This window comes from Tasmannia lanceolata, unplaced genomic scaffold (genome assembly GCF_043159265.1).
Source record: "Tasmannia lanceolata isolate RefF3 unplaced genomic scaffold, GAP_Taslan_0.1 ptg000003l, whole genome shotgun sequence".
Taxonomy (NCBI): Eukaryota; Viridiplantae; Streptophyta; class Magnoliopsida; order Canellales; family Winteraceae; genus Tasmannia; species Tasmannia lanceolata.
In genome coordinates, this window is record NW_027518680.1 from 38972994 (window position 1) to 38990497 (window position 17504).

Below are 17504 nucleotides of genomic sequence, written 5' to 3' on the forward strand. Positions count from 1 at the left end.
AACAAGCCCAACAACATAAATGAAGCTTTGTAGTTTCAAATGTGAGTACTTATCATATGTGAAGAGATATATACTTGAGAAAATATATGATAAGTCCAAGATAGGACATACATAACTTTAAAGCTCCCATTTTGTTATTGACTCATACATGGTATGAAGCCAATGAGCTGTCCTAAATATAGTCTCCCAGAGTCTTCATGTGAATAGTTGAAGGTGAACCCTTGGGCTACAATTGCATGTTTGGTACGGATCAAAAGACTAAATAAAATCATGGGATAATCCTAATAAAACATGCTCCCCCTGAATATGTCTATATAGTATATCTAAAAAGGCAAGACATATAAGACTGATCATGGTTTAGATGATAGGTAGAAGCCAAAGAAATTAGATGTCTTAATTAAAGTGATGGTATTGTTCCTTCAAAAGAATGTATGAGCACCTATTGAATAGCTTTTAACTTTAAAGTTTAACATCTTTACCATGCAGCTAATATCGATCAAGGGATAATAAATATATGAGAAAACGGTTCCTACACATATGTGTAGAGAGTTCTCTACACACTACCTTAAAATACAGTGGGGGCCCACATTGTTTGGGTGATCCAAGCCATCCATTTTAAAGGCCCTCACATAGATAGGGTATCTACAAAAAATCAGATCCATAGGATCATTCTAACCCTACGATTTGTGGAGGTATAATGGATGTCTTTAAACCTTCACAAATTAGTCCATTTTTTGCCTCCACAGTTCGAATGGTTAGGATGATCCTATGGATCTGATTTTTTGTGGACACCCTATCAATGTGAGGGCCTTAAAAATGAATGGTTTGGATCACCCAAATAATGTTGCCCCCACTGTATTTTAAGCTAGTGTGTAGATAACTTATCTACACATGTGTTTAGGAACCGTTTTCTCTAAATATATATATATATATATATATATATATATATATATATATATATATATATATAGTGCTACAATATAATAAAGAAATAATCACTCCAAAGATAGCTAATAAGTAAAGTTTGATAACGCCGACTATCCTAGAACAAGCAACTCTAAAACAACTAGTTCTATTCAATTTTCTTAAAAAAATAAACTAGTTTTCATTTTTTATTTTCTCACCCCTTACTAATGTGTTTTGATGGATAAAATATGAGAAGAAAAATCAATTATTGTAAACAAAACACATTTTGTCACAAATTTTCTCTTCAGGGCCACTTATACATATATTTCAATGTTAAGCTAGGCCATTTTTGGTACAATCTCTTAATTGAAAGAACTTTTTAAATGAGAACCAATCAATGAGATTATTATTTGAGTGATTTCAAAGTAAGACCTTTTTACTTTAACCCATTAGTTATATACTTGATTTTCAAGTTGGGTTTTTAATAATCTCATGATTTAATTTAAATGAGCTTTTCAATTTTGTACTTTTAATTTCATGAGATACAAGTTCGAGCATTTTAGACTATTTATGTTTTTAAATTTATCAAATTTATAATATATATAGTGATCTTCTTTGAAAGTGATATACTAGTAAGTACATAGATCACATATATATTTAATTAGGTATGATGAATGTCATTGTAGCTCAAATACCTTTTATGAGAGAGTCTTAGTGGGAATTAATGATTTTCAACATTTTAATAATCCCATTTTTCTTAAGATTCCTTTTTGAGGTTCACTTTTACCCTTTTTTTTATAAGATCAATTAATTTTGTGGAATTATCATATATCATATGAATGCCATAGATGATCAAACTTGTACAATATATCATAATGACTTTGTGAAGGATTTTGGATGATCAAACAATCTTAGTATTTTCCTTTCTTCAACAAATTCAATTTCACTTGCTTGAATACTTCAACTTTATCAAAATAAGATATTTCTACTTATGGTTTTCATGTCAAATACGAATAATCGTATATGGCTTATTGACATGATAGTATTAACTAGTTCAATGAGTGATTGAGATGAATTATATGACCTTTGCACACTGAATCTAGCTTAAATGTAAATTAACCTAAAAGTTAAGAAGTTCGATTTAGAGGAAATTTTTAAGGACAAGTTAAGTACAAAGTGTCTTATTTTTATTGTTTTCAAGGATATGATCAAGATAAAGCCTAACCATATTGATTCAAAAGCATAATCCACTTACATACAACTAAATAGATACTTGAGAAACAATTCATGTTGAGTACAATGTATCTATTCCAACATATTTTTAAAATGATAAAATCACGTCATACTCATTTAAGCACAAGTAACTTTTCCTTGTTTTCTTTTAACCCATCTTTGAATTTGATTCCATAATATTCATAAGTGTGAATGGGTTTTGTAAAATCAAGCATACATCTATGACATTTAATAAATAAGCACAATTAAGCTCAAAGTCATTCTTATGATTTTATTAAAAAAATAATCAAATTAAGCACTTATCAACTAGATACAAATAAATGAATCAATTATATAGTATCTAGCATGCAAGACAAAAAAATATAGTCATTGGAGCACACCCTTAAATCTAATAGAGTTACGAAATAGATCAAGTAAGGGGTTTTGGAACCCAAACCAACTTGGTTCCAACCAAGTTTGTCATATACAATGCATCTTTTCTAATCCATACAAACTTGTTTGATTTTAAAAATCTAAACCTACATTTAGACTTGTAGTGTCAAAGTCTACCACAGTAATCACATGATGCATAAGAATAGGTAGATAAGTAACAAGAAGAACTATAAGAATGAATGTGATCACACACATGTTTAGCCTTTTCTTCTTTTAGATTGTGGTTTTCCAATAAAAGTGATTTATTTTGATTTTTGATCTCTTCAATTTGATCTTTTAACAAGACAACTTTAAGAGATGAGTTTGTCTTTAGTTCTTCTTCATTTTCCTTTAAGAGTTTAAGTTCTTTAATTAACTCTAAATTTTTCTTCTTCATTATACTCTTGTCTTCAATCAACTTCTTTTCTTCATTTAATAAATCTTTATAATCATTTTCTGATTCTTCTAATTCTTTAGAAATTGAGTTAAGTGACTTTTCAAGTTTTTGATTTTTAGAAACTTCAATGAGTAAGACATCTTTTACTTTTTCACATGTGTCAATAGTGGGGATTTCATCATCATCACTATCCAAATCACTATTTTATTCATTACTTTTAACTAGTGCCATAAGACATACATTTTCTTTATAAATATTTTCAATTGAATTCCATATATCTTTAGCATTTTTACAAGAAGATTTTTTTTAAAAAATATTTGAGGACAAGGCACAAAAAATAGCAATCATGGCTTTAGAATTTAAACAAAATAATCTTTTATCATATTCACTTACTCTTTTGGATTTAGAAGATAACACAAATCCATTTTCAATTGTTTTTAAGAGTTTCCCATCTAGATTCTTAAGATAGGACTTCATACGAATCGACCAAGATCCATAATTAATTCCATCAAAGCATGGAAGTCTAGAAGCCATTAGGTTGCCAAAAGATTTTTCTCTTGTAGGTTTTCAATAGAAAGCATCTGTAAGAGCCTTTGCTCTGATACCAAATGAAATTAGGTTAGGCAACCCATGAGGGGGGTGAATTGAATTTAATTAAAATTTTAAAGATATTGATTGTGTTTAACCTCAAATTCAAATTACAACTAACCCTTGTTAATATGTTAGTAAAGTAAATGTAAAAGTTACCAATCGCAAATGTAGAGAACAAGTGAAGGAGGTTGAGAGGCAAAGAGATGAACACAATGATTTTAAAGTGGTTCGGTACTTGGATACAACACCAAGACCTACGTTCACTCGCCAAGACCTCCTCAGCACTTCCACTATCACGATCCTCCGTTCATAACAATCCGGATCGGAAAACCCTCTGACAATATTGAGAATAACCTTTCTTAACGGGCCGAATCGGAGACCCTTTTACAATGTTTGAAGAAAAAGAACAATGATGGAACCCTCTTAGCCTCTCGTAGGCTTGATGTACAATAGAAGCTCTCAAATAATTCTCCAAAGAAAAGATCACAAGTAAGCCTATGGAGATCTTCTTCAAAATGATTTTCCAAGTTCAAGCTCTTTTAATAATCAAATAGATTTTGAAAGTTTAAGCTCAAAGATAATATTCAATATGTCCAAAAGTTGTTAAATGTATGAATAAACATCATATTTATAGTCCATAAGAGTTTATGAATGTTTGGGGGAAAATTCAAAACGGTCAAAAAATAGCTAGCCGTTTGAGCCCCAGACCGTTGGCAGTCGAATGGGCGAGACCAGTCGGCTGGCCAAAGGCTATTGTTCGAATATATAAAAAACATACCTAAGCCGTTCAGTCGACTAGGAGGACCAGTCAGCTGCCCCAAAACTCATTCCAGTTTATTTTCAGAACATAAAATGTGCTCTAGTTGACTGGGGGTCCAGTCGACTGCCCCTGCAGAAACTAGTTTTTTCAGATTCTGTAGCCAGTCTTGTAAAATTCACATCTCTCTTGTTTCTCATCAGATTTTAAAGTTCTTATACTCTACAAACATGGAAAAAATGAGAGCTATCTGTTGACAATATTTTTAAAAATATTTAAAAATATTTTGGACCAGTTGAATCAGGTTTAAGGTGCTAGATTCATAATTCAAGTGACAACGCCTGTCTATCCATTTGTAAACTTTGGTTAGCACTTGGGCTTTTGTTCTTGGGCTATGAACTTTTATTTTAATAATATTTAGGACCTTTGAAAATAATTTTTAATGAAATATAAATATGTTTCAACGTTAGTTTTGAAAGAGGATCAAAAAATACTTTGAAATGCAAAACTACTTCAAAATGATCTCCAATACAATCTAGAAAGTTAAACTACTTAGCACCTTGATCGTATTGTCTTCAAAGGTCTTCCTTGGGCTCTTGGCTTGTAAGTGAACACTTGAGAATGCTTTGTCCATGTGACTGTCTCTCTGGAATGGATTCTTCACTTTGAATGCTTGAGTAGATCACCAACACTTGTTCAACTTCAAGCTTTACTTGGCATGTGCTAGGCTTGCTTGTGGGATCTTTATATTGAGCTCTATGCTTGGACATATTCAAAGGATGATGCCTCATATATGTGCAAGCTCACTTAGTTCCTTTGTGCATGTTGATCCTCAAGCCATGTGTTGTGTTGTGTTGTGCTAATGGCGTTATGACATGTAAAGTTTCTGTTTAAGGCACAATACTCTAAGACAACACATTAGTCCGTAAAGACTAATCAATTTAGGTTGGCTAGCATCAAAGCAACAAGGAAAATGTGATTAGTTGAACCCATGGGGAACCTTGGGCTAACATCTCTCCCTACCAATATGGGGAGAAAATCTTGCCAAATCTGAGTTAGAATTTAATGTTTTCCCTAACATTAAATTTTCCACTTCTAATTATAATTGACGCTTTTAATTTTTTTGCATTGCCCACTAACTTTCATCCTCTACTAATCCAGGTTTTAAATTTCAGTTTCGGGATGCGTTTCGGTCCTTACCGAAATTTCAATTTCGGACGAAATCTATCGAAATCAGATGAAGTGGTATTTTATAACATACCAAATCTCGACGAAATCCCTGAAATTTCGGCCAACATTTTGGTAGTTTCGGCTGAAATTTCGGGATAATATTAAATATGAAACAAAATCTTGATTTTTTCCAGATATTCCTTAAATTTCGACCGAAATTTTGGGTAAAACAAAATTTCGATCTAAATTTCGAAAACTTGGTCAAAATTTTGAAACGTTTTGAATTTATGCCATTTCGGTTTCGCTCTTAACCGAAACCCGAAATTTTGGATAAGAGATTTCTACATTTTTTTGCAATCCATAATCGGTATATATGTTTTTCTGAATTTTCTTTTGCATTTTTGTTTTTTTTATTTATGCTTTTATATATATATATATATATATATATATATATATATATTATTTCTATCTTTAATTCTAGGTTTTAATTTCTCTGTAGATTGAAAATGGCATTTCATGGCTTGCATTTGCCAGGGTAATGACTCCTTTAAGAACCTTAGCATAGTCTTCTCACTGACCATTCTAGAGAAAAGTGATTTCTTTTAAGTAGTCCATGGTGAGAGAAAAGAAGTGGGACATGGGTTCTGGTCACCAAGAGATGATAGTTTTAGAGAGATGGTGAGGATAGTTTTAGAGAGATTGTGTCGAGCGCGGTGGTTTGAGAGAGAGAGATAGAGAGAGAGAGGGAGAATGTTGGAAAATTGGGATTTATGAGAGATGAGATGTGAACTTGAGATAATAGGGTGTGATGGGGCCATCATTCATACCGCGTTTTGATGGCATGAAGCCCACCATCTCCTTCCAAGCATATGGTGATGGGGTATGAAAAACAGCAACTAATTAGCTGTCGACACGTGGCCCCAGGATGGGCCCACCACAAATCCAGTGTCGGCCCAGGGGCAATCCGGTAATTACCTAAGAGTAGGTAAACCTAAACCCACAGGAGGGCCGACACCTGTCCTGGGGTAGGTAATCCAACCACCCCAGGCCTCTCTCTATAAAAGGCCTCTTAAGGCTTGAAGAAAAGGGTAATAACTTCTGAACTACCACTCTTAAAAACTTGCTCTACACTCCTGCTCGTACTGACTTGAGTGTCAAAGGGCCTGTCCGGAGTAACGACTCCAGGTTGGTCTTCTGACCTCGTGTGCTCCTGCGCAGGACTTAGCTCCTTCACTTCGGTTCCTCGGGTCCTCCAGCTCAGCTCTTACGTCACTGCCGTATTTGTTACCGATTTTCGGCCTAACAGATTGACGCCATCCGTGGGACCCCGAACTAAAAGCTATTCGAATCCCCTATACAAAATGGCAGGGCGAAAGAGTGCTCGGGTACCAATTGCACGAACTACCCGAGCCGTAATACCCGCAGGACCCGGAGCGAACGAATCGCCTCGCAGGTGGTGGCTCCCTCTGCTACAGCAGAGCAGAGCCTCGCTCATTCGAAACACCTCAATCCCACACCCACTCCGGATCAAGTTCAAGCTCTCTTTCAACAAATGACGGCTCTTGTCGGTCAGTACCAACACCTGATCCAAGCGTCTCCCCAACAGAAGCTCCACGGCCCGTACAAGAAAGGTCGAATGCCCACAGGGGAGAGCCAGCGCGCCCCAGTGGAGACCGAACCCACCACTCCACAAGGCGAGCCCATCACTCCAGAACCAGGCATGCCCATACAGAACCTCACCACCGTCGGAGGTAGCGGTCCCGCTCCGCACGAAAGCACCGAGCCCAGGAAGACCGCGCACCGCAGGAAAAATCTCGGCCTCATCAAAGGAGTCCGGAAAGTCAGTCCGGCTTTGCGGCGAGCCCATCGGTGGAGAGAAACAAGTCGTTGGACCGAGCAGACCAGAGGGCTGACCCAATGCTACGACGAATAGAAGAAATAGATCACCGTATAGAAGAGCTGGCAAAAGATTAAGGCCGGCCCACTGCGAAGACGTACTCAAGCAGACCTCCGTTCACAGACAATGTTATGAACGCGCCGGCGCCCAGAGGGTTCAAAATGCCGACGGTTCCGCAATATGACGGAACCACCGACCCTGTGGACCACCTGGAAACGTTCAGGACTATGATGCTCCTCCACGGCGCCTCTGACGGATTCCTCTGCAGAGCATTCCTGACCACACTGACCGGTGCAGCCCGTGACTGGTACTCAAGGATCAATCCGAACTCCATTAGCAACTTTGAGGACTTTGGGGATGACTTGGTCCGCCATTTTATGAGCAGCCGGAGGCCAAGGAAAACAACAACATCCTTGATGGCCTTGCGGCAGAAGGATAATGAACCTCTGAAAACATTTGTCAGCCGTTTCAACAGAGAGGCTCTTCAAGTGTCAAACTTGGATCCATCAGCCGCCATGAATGCGCTCCTCACCGGCGCCAAATTCAACAATTTCCGCCGATGAGTTGCTCGCCAGAACACGCACTCACTGGCAGATCTGATGGCAGGGGCCGAGGAATATATAGCCGTGGAGGAGACTCTAGCGGCCTTAGACTCAAATCGGAGGAGAACCTCCGAAGAAAAGAACTCTACCAAGCAGCGTAGGGATGATAAGGCCCCCAAAAGGGAGAGGTCCCCCAGAGGAGGGAAGAAAACTTTACTCCTCTCAACACCTCCCGGAGACACTGTAAGCCCAAGGGTCTACTCTCCTATCTTGTTTTGATGATTCTAAACATAATTGATTGTGTTTTTGAATACTAATCAATTTGCTTTGAAGTGTTGTGTTTAAGATAGGATTGATCATTGAAGAAACCAACACACAACATGGTCATGCTTGGAGATATCCCATACAAGAGTCAAAGGAGCTAAGTGAAGCTCACCTCATCTCTCAAGCAAAGCATACACAAGATGGAAGATCAATTGAAGACCAAGACTAAAGAGAAGTTGAAGATTGCATAGGTATCATTGTACATCCTTTCTCTTTAGATTTCCAAGTCAAGGCAAAGTGTTTTCAACTTGTTTTTCAAAGAACACTTAAGAACTTAAAATGCATTAGTGAATGGTTATGTGATGGACCAACATGTTGGGACCCTCATAAACATTCCAAAATAACCATAGGAGTTGAGTTCCAAAAGCTAAAAATCAAATTTGCAATAAAAATCAAAAAGTGCGGATTTTTAGGCTTCTCGGAACTCCGAGAATTTTTCTCGGAGCTCCGAGCTCGGAACTCCGAGAGTTCCCTCGGAACTCCGAGACAATTTCTCGGAACTCCGAGAAATGGTCCAGTAGAAATTTTATTTCTTCTGGCCGTTGTCTCGGAACTCCGAGAATATTTCTCGGAACTCCGAGAATTCTCGGAACTCCGAGAATGGTTCTCGGAACTCCGAGAACCTCGCGACAGACTAAAAAATAGCCGTTGGGATTCAAATTAATTGTTGGTTTTTGATATTTCCACCCCCAAACGGTCATATTCTTTGGTGTGGTTATATATACAACATGTAGAGAAGTTTTTCACTCTCTCTTGATCTTTGAAAAACATCCTTAAGCATCAAAAACATTTGCAATCCATTTTAGCTTGAGTTTTTGTTTTTCATCCCAAACTTGCCTTTCACTTGTGAATCTTTTGAGTTTGGATATAGTAGTGCTTTCACTTGCAAATCACCATCTTTGAAGAGCAATCAAGGGTCTACAAAGAGCATCAAGCTTTCAAGAAGAAGCCAAGCTATTCTCTTTCAAATCTAGTGTAGGTGGCTAGGGCATTCCCTTTTTAATTCCCTAGAGAGCAACCGCTTAGAACTCGGCGGAGAAGGAGAGTCTTTGTAAAGGTGTAAGGGCATCCTTGTTTAATATCCCTTGGATTTGTAACCGCCTCGGAGCCGGGCATCGTGGAGGTCTCCTATAGTGGAATCCCTCAAGTGCGACCTTGAGTAGAGTGGAGTAGGCCGTTGGCCGAACCACTATATATCGGTGTGTCAATTTCTCACTCTTGCATTTCCATTATTGTTTTGGTTTGGCATTTCACTTTGTTCTTTCAATTATATGTGCACTAACCAAATATTTATTCAAGTGAAGAAAAATTCCAATTAGGGTTTATAGATAATTTTCAAAAGGCCTAATATTGAGTTAAATTCAATTCACCCCCCCTCTTGAGTATTTCAATTGGTATCAGAGCCTCGTCTCTATTTTTTTTAAAAACCCTAACCGGTTTAGAGTAAAGATTCAAAAATGGCAAACTACCCTCAACATCATGAAGGTTATTCAAACACTAGGCCACCCTATTTTGATGGTACAAATTATGGTTTTTGGAAAACTAAAATGAAAATCTTTTTAACTCAAGACTATCAAATGTGGAGAGCAATTAATAATGAATATATCCTACCCACAAGAAATTTAAATGATTGGACCGAAGCCGAACAACAAGCTTCGAATTATAATGCCAAAGCCATGAATTCTCTCATTTGTGCTCTATCTCCCGGAGAATTCAATAGAGTATCAAATTTGAATTCGGCTAAGGAAATTTGGGACACTCTAGAAGTCACCCATGAAGGAACCAATCAAGTTAAAGAATCTAAAATGAACCATATTTTTCGGCAATACGAACTTTTTCAAATGACACCCGATGAAACAATTGCCGACATGTACACTAGATTCACCAACCTTGTAAATGGATTAAGGGGACTTGGAAAACAATTTTCCAATAGAGATTTAGTAACTAAAATTCTTAGGTCCCTACCTTTGTCTTGGGAATCCAAAACCTCCGCAATCACCGAAGCCAAGGACATGAACACTTTGAACCTAGATGAACTTATAGGGTCCTTGATCACACATGAAATGATTTTCAAAACAAAAGCACCCGAAATCGAAACTAAAATCGAAAAAGGAAAAGGAATTGCTTTTGCTTGTAATGTAGGTGAAAGTGAAGATGCAAAGGAAGACATCGAGGATGAAGTAGCTCTCCTAACAAGAAGGATCAAGTTCTTGCAAAGAAACATGGGAGGCATGAGAAATAGAAGGACCAATCCTCCATTCAAGAAGAAAGAAGAAGTTGGTGATGGATCTTCTCAACCCCGATGTTACGGTTGCAAGAAGCTTGGACACATTCGCCCGGATTGTCCACTCAACAATGAACCTACTTCAAACAACCGCTTCAAGAGAAGAGAAGGCAAGAAAGGAATGTCCGCCACATGGGATGAGGAGATTGAAAGCGAAGGCGAACAAAATGATGGGGAAGATTGCCTATTAGCAAGAAATGTGTGCTTCATGGCCTCAACAAATGACAACAATGAGGTAAACACTTTAAATGATGTCATTATCTTACAAGAAGTTTTAGATTCCTTACAAAGTGCAAATGATGAACTTGAAATTCAATTTGATAAAATTGCATCACTTGAAAATTCTCTTGCTAACATGACAAAAGAATTTGGTTGGTTAAAAAAGGATCATGAATTCTTAGATAATGAAAATGAAAAATGCAAAGTAGAGATTCATGAGCTAAATGCTACCATTAAGACTTTGAATGAAAATCGACAAAATCTTTCTATTGAAAATAACAAACTAAAGCATGAAAACGGTAAACTATCTTTTGAATATGATGAACTCAAGAAACTCTTTGAAAAATTTGAAAATAGTTCATTAAAATTGGATAAACTTGTAAATCTTCAAAGAATGTCAAGTGACAAAAGTGGACTTGGACATAGATGGAATACCACAATATCTAACTATAAAAACAAACTTGAAAAGACCTCCTCTAGTAGTACCAAAATTTGCTTTTATTGTGGATTGTTAGGTCATTATAAAGTTGCTTGCTTGCATGCTAAACAAGATAAGATCAAATTGAACTCTAAAGTGAAAACAAATGAACATAGCAAGATTAGGAAGATTTGGGTACCTAAGGGATCTCACTTGCCTATTCCTATGTAGGTATGCCTTAAAAGCCACAACAAGAGGAACACATGGTACCTTGATAGTGGATGCTCTAGACACATGACTGGAGACCTCACTCAATTCGCATCACTATCACTCAAGGATGGTGGAGAAGTTACCTTTGGAGATGACAAGAAAGGAAAAGTCAAAGGTGAAGGCACCATAGGTAACTCTACCTCTCCCATACATGATGTACTCTTTGTTGATGGCTTGTCCCATAATCTTATTAGCATTAGTCAATTATGTGATAATGGTTTTGAAGTTGTCTTCAATCCCGACAAATGCATTGTTAAAAATAAGATAAATGGAGAAGTAAAATTCATAGGGTCTATAGACAATAACATTTATACAATTGGACTAGATGATCTTAGACTCCAAAAAGTGACTTGTCTAAATGCCATTAGTGAGGATTCTTGGCTATGGCATAGGAGGTTGGGTCATGCCGGAATGGATCTCATTTCGACCCTCTCCTCAAAAGAAAGTGTTAGAGGATTGCCTAAGTTCAAATTCATCAAGGATCACATTTGTAGAACTTGTCAATTAGGAAAACAATTGAAAAGCTCTTTTGCACCTAAAAATATGATTTCAACTTCCTACCCTTTGGAGCTACTTCATATGGATCTTTTTGGACCAATGAAGACTAGTAGCCTAGGTGGAAAGAGGTACGTGTTTGTAGTTGTTGATGACTACTCACGATTCACATGGGTCATATTTCTAGGACATAAAGATGAAACTTATGAAAACTTCCTAACATTATGCAATCAAATTCAAAATGAAAAAGGTGTTGCCATCTCCCACATTAGAAGTGATCATGGAACGGAATTTGAAAATGTACACTTTGACACTTACTGTAATGAACATGGCATTAAACATAATTTTTCCGCACCTAGAACACCTCAACAAAATGGAGTAGTAGAAAGAAAGAATCGAACTCTCCAAGAAATGGCTAGAACAATGTTGCATGAAAATGATCTCCCTAGATATTTTTGGGCGGAAGCGGTTAGCACCGCTTGCTATATCATAAACAGGGTATACTTAAGGCCAATCTCTAAGAAAACACCTTATGAGCTTTGGAAAAACTTGAAACCAAATATAAGCTATTTTAGAGTGTTTGGATGTAAATGCTTCATTTTGAACATTAGAGATAATTTACATAAATTTGATAAGAAGTCGGATGATGGAATATTCTTAGGGTATTCTTCTCATAGCAAAGCATATAGAGTATTTAATAGGAGAACCCTAGTAGTAGAAGAATCCATGCATGTGACATTTGATGAAAGAGAGCCAACACCTCAAGAAATGCCACATGATGAGGATGAACCCGTTGAACATCTTTTTCCAAAATTGAGTGCTCCTCCTCATGCATCTACTAGTCATACACCACCTAGTGAGGAAGTAGAAAATGAAGATGATGCCTCATTACCTAGGGATAGGAGAACATTGGTTGATCATCCTGAATCCCAAATCTTAGGTGATGCCACATTGCCAGTAAGAACTAGATCATACTATCGTAGTGTGAGCAATAATTTGGCATTCCTATCCGAATTAGAACCAAAATCCATCAAGGAAGCAGAAAAGGATGAATATTGGTTGATGGCCATGCAAGAAGAGTTGAGTCAATTCGAAAGGAACAAGGTATGGAGGCTAGTACCTAGACCTAGTGATCATCCAGTCATTGGCACGAGATGGGTGTATAGAAATAAATTGGATGAAAATGGAATTATCACTAGGAATAAAGCTAGGCTTGTAGCCCAAGGGTACAATCAGGAGGAAGGGATAGATTATGATGAGACATTTGCTCCTGTTGCCCGTATGGAGGCTATTAGGATACTTTTGGCATATGCATCTCATAAAGGATTTAAACTATATCAAATGGATGTCAAAAGTGCCTTCCTAAATGGCTATATCCAAGAGGAAGTGTATGTTGAGCAACCTCCAGGTTTTGAAGACTTCAAACATCCAAATCATGTCTTCAGGCTTGATAAAGCTTTATATGGATTAAAGCAAGCTCCTAGAGCTTGGTATGAGAGGCTTTGCACTTTCTTAGTTGAAAAGGGATTCGAGATGGGAAAGGTGGATAAAACCTTATTTATCAAAAGAGAAAATCATGATATCCTCCTTGTCCAAATCTATGTGGATGATACCATCTGTGGCTCAACTAATCAAAAATTGTGTGATGAATTTGCAACCTTAATGAAAAATGAATTTGAAATGAGCATGATGGGAGAGTTAACCTACTTCTTAGGACTCCAAATTAAACAATACAAAAATGGAATATTTTTAAATCAAGAAAAATATACAAAGGAGTTATTAAAGAAGTATGGCATGGATAGCAGTAAGACATCAAGAATTCCCATGAGTACTACTGCTAAGCTAGAAAAAGATGAATTTGGCAAATCTGTGGATCAGAAATTGTATAGGGGTATGATAGGTAGTTTGCTCTATTTGACAGCCAGCAGACCAGACATTATGTTTACTGTCTGTCTCTGTGCTCGATTTCAATCGGATCCTAAAGAATCTCACCTATCGGCAGTTAAGAAGATCTTCAAGTACTTAAAAGGAACCCAAAGTCTAGGACTGTGGTATGAAAGATCATCTTCCTTCACTCTCATCGGATATTCAGATGCAGACTTTGCTGGATGTAGAGTAGATAGGAAAAGCACTAGTGGGACTTGCCAATTCTTGGGTAAATCACTTGTTTCATGGTTTAGCAAGAAGCAAAATTCAGTAGCTCTGTCCACAACAGAAGCAGAATATGTGGCAGCTGGAGCTTGCTGTGCTCAAGTCCTATGGATGAAAAGCACATTGATGGACTATGCAATCAAAATGGAAAATATTCTCATCCAATGTGACAATACTAGTGCTATAAGCTTAACAAAGAACCCCATACAACACTCAAGAACAAAACACATTGAGATTAGGCACCACTTCATCAGAGATCACTCACAAAAAGGGGATATTTGCTTAAAATATATCAACACTGAAGAACAATTAGCGGATATCTTTACAAAACCCCTTAGTGATGATAGAATTTGCTATATCCGAAGTGCCTTAAACATATGGAGTGCGGATCAAATCAAAGAAATTGCCAAATAAATACTTTGTGCCTTTAACCAGCTTATCTATATAGTATTTATATATATAATCTTTGTTTGGTAGTATCTGCATGAATGAGATGTCAAATTTTTAATCTTAAAAATCACTCAATTGATATTCTTAGCCTTCTTAGTTTTTCTAAGTTGGAGAGGTATCTTCACTTTAATTAAAATACCTAACATCTTGACATATGTCAACATCTCGATCATGAACAGGTATATGTGCATTACTTGGTTATATAATTTTATACCATAAGCATTGATTCAGGGGGAGTTATCCACTCCTATTTTTTTTTACACCCTTTTCTGTCGATGACAAAAGGGGGAGAAGTTTGAAATTGATTATCTATTCAATTGACTATATGCACCACTTGCTTATAACTTGTATCATTTATATGTGTGCATATATTGAGGGGGAGTTCTAGTATTCACTTGCCTACTATGTCACTCCACACACACCTCATAATCAATTTTGTTTGTCATCATCAAAAAGGGGGAGATTGTAAGCCCAAGGGTCTACTCTCCTATCTTGTTTTGATGATTCTAAACATAATTGATTGTGTTTTTGAATACTAATCAATTTGCTTTGAAGTGTTGTGTTTAAGATAGGATTGATCATTGAAGAAACCAACACACAACATGGTCATGCTTGGAGATATCCCATACAAGAGTCAAAGGAGCTAAGTGAAGCTCACCTCATCTCTCAAGCAAAGCATACACAAGATGGAAGATCAATTGAAGACCAAGACTAAAGAGAAGTTGAAGATTGCATAGGTATCATTGTACATCCTTTCTCTTTAGATTTCCAAGTCAAGGCAAAGTGTTTTCAACTTGTTTTTCAAAGAACACTTAAGAACTTAAAATGCATTAGTGAATGGTTATGTGATGGACCAACATGTTGGGACCCTCATAAACATTCCAAAATAACCATAGGAGTTGAGTTCCAAAAGCTAAAAATCAAATTTGCAATAAAAATCAAAAAGTGCGGATTTTTAGGCTTCTCGGAACTCCGAGAATTTTTCTCGGAGCTCCGAGCTCGGAACTCCGAGAGTTCCCTCGGAACTCCGAGAAAAGGTCCAGTAGCATCTGGACACTTTCTCGGAACTCCGAGACAATTTCTCGGAACTCCGAGAAATGGTCCAGTAGAAATTTTATTTCTTCTGGCCGTTGTCTCGGAACTCCGAGAATATTTCTCGGAACTCCGAGAATTCTCGGAACTCCGAGAATGGTTCTCGGAACTCCGAGAACCTCGCGACAGACTAAAAAATAGCCGTTGGGATTCAAATTAATTGTTGGTTTTTGATATTTCCACCCCCAAACGGTCATATTCTTTGGTGTGGTTATATATACAACATGTAGAGAAGTTTTTCACTCTCTCTTGATCTTTGAAAAACATCCTTAAGCATCAAAAACATTTGCAATCCATTTTAGCTTGAGTTTTTGTTTTTCATCCCAAACTTGCCTTTCACTTGTGAATCTTTTGAGTTTGGATATAGTAGTGCTTTCACTTGCAAATCACCATCTTTGAAGAGCAATCAAGGGTCTACAAAGAGCATCAAGCTTTCAAGAAGAAGCCAAGCTATTCTCTTTCAAATCTAGTGTAGGTGGCTAGGGCATTCCCTTTTTAATTCCCTAGAGAGCAACCGCTTAGAACTCGGCGGAGAAGGAGAGTCTTTGTAAAGGTGTAAGGGCATCCTTGTTTAATATCCCTTGGATTTGTAACCGCCTCGGAGCCGGGCATCGTGGAGGTCTCCTATAGTGGAATCCCTCAAGTGCGACCTTGAGTAGAGTGGAGTAGGCCGTTGGCCGAACCACTATATATCGGTGTGTCAATTTCTCACTCTTGCATTTCCATTATTGTTTTGGTTTGGCATTTCACTTTGTTCTTTCAATTATATGTGCACTAACCAAATATTTATTCAAGTGAAGAAAAATTCCAATTAGGGTTTATAGATAATTTTCAAAAGGCCTAATATTGAGTTAAATTCAATTCACCCCCCCTCTTGAGTATTTCAGACACATACTGGCCGCAATCAGAGGGGAAGAGTTCGTAAGGTGGCCGACCAGAGAGAGACAAGTTGAAGTATTGTAGGTTCCACAGGGACCACGGGCACGACACAGACGAGTGCTGGCAGCTCAAGGAAAAAATCGAGCTGCTGATTGGTCGCGGATACTTGAAAAAGTATGTCAAGGATGACGGCCACAGAAGAGAGCGTAGGGAGAAGAGTCTCCAGGGCCAGAGCCCCCGACGGTCACAGCCGCCCCATGCGCGGAATCAATCCCCTCCGCCATGCAGTCCACAGCCAGAGGCGCGCCGATCCCAGCCCAAGGGGGTCATCAACACAATTATGGGCGGGCCAGCAGCCGAGGGCACATCATCTGCTGCTCGAAAAGCATACGCATGCCTAGTCAACGCCGTGCGCACATGCAGCAAAAAGATGAGGACGGAGAATGAAATCTCCTTTTCAGATGCGGATCTCGACAACTTGATACTGCCTCACGACGACGCCCTGGTCCTAACAATGCTCATCGCGAACTAGGAACTGAAGAAAATCCTTGTCGACTACGGGAGTTTGGCCGATATCATGTACTATCATGCTTTCAAGAAAATGATGATCGGAGACGACCGCTTAAGGCCGGCGAACTCCGATCTGTTCGGTTTCTCAGGGGAGGTTGTGAAAGTGGAAGGACAGATTGAACTCCCAGTCCTCGTCGGAGAACCACCCTGTCAAGCCTTCGCGATGGTCAACTTCCTGGTAGTGAGGGCCACTTCGGTCTATACACTATCTTGGGACGACCCGGCCATAACTTAATCTGCGCTGTCGCTTCAGCGTATCACCAGAAAATGAAGTTCATAACGCCAAATGGCGTGGGAGAAGTCAGGGGAGACCAACCACAGTCCAGGGAGTGCTATGCCATGGCACTCAAGGGCAAAAATGCGGTGGAATCGCTGCCGATTGAGCTACTCGATCTAAGGGACTCAGCTCAGGGGACTCAGCTCCTTCACTTCGGTTCCTCGGGTCCTC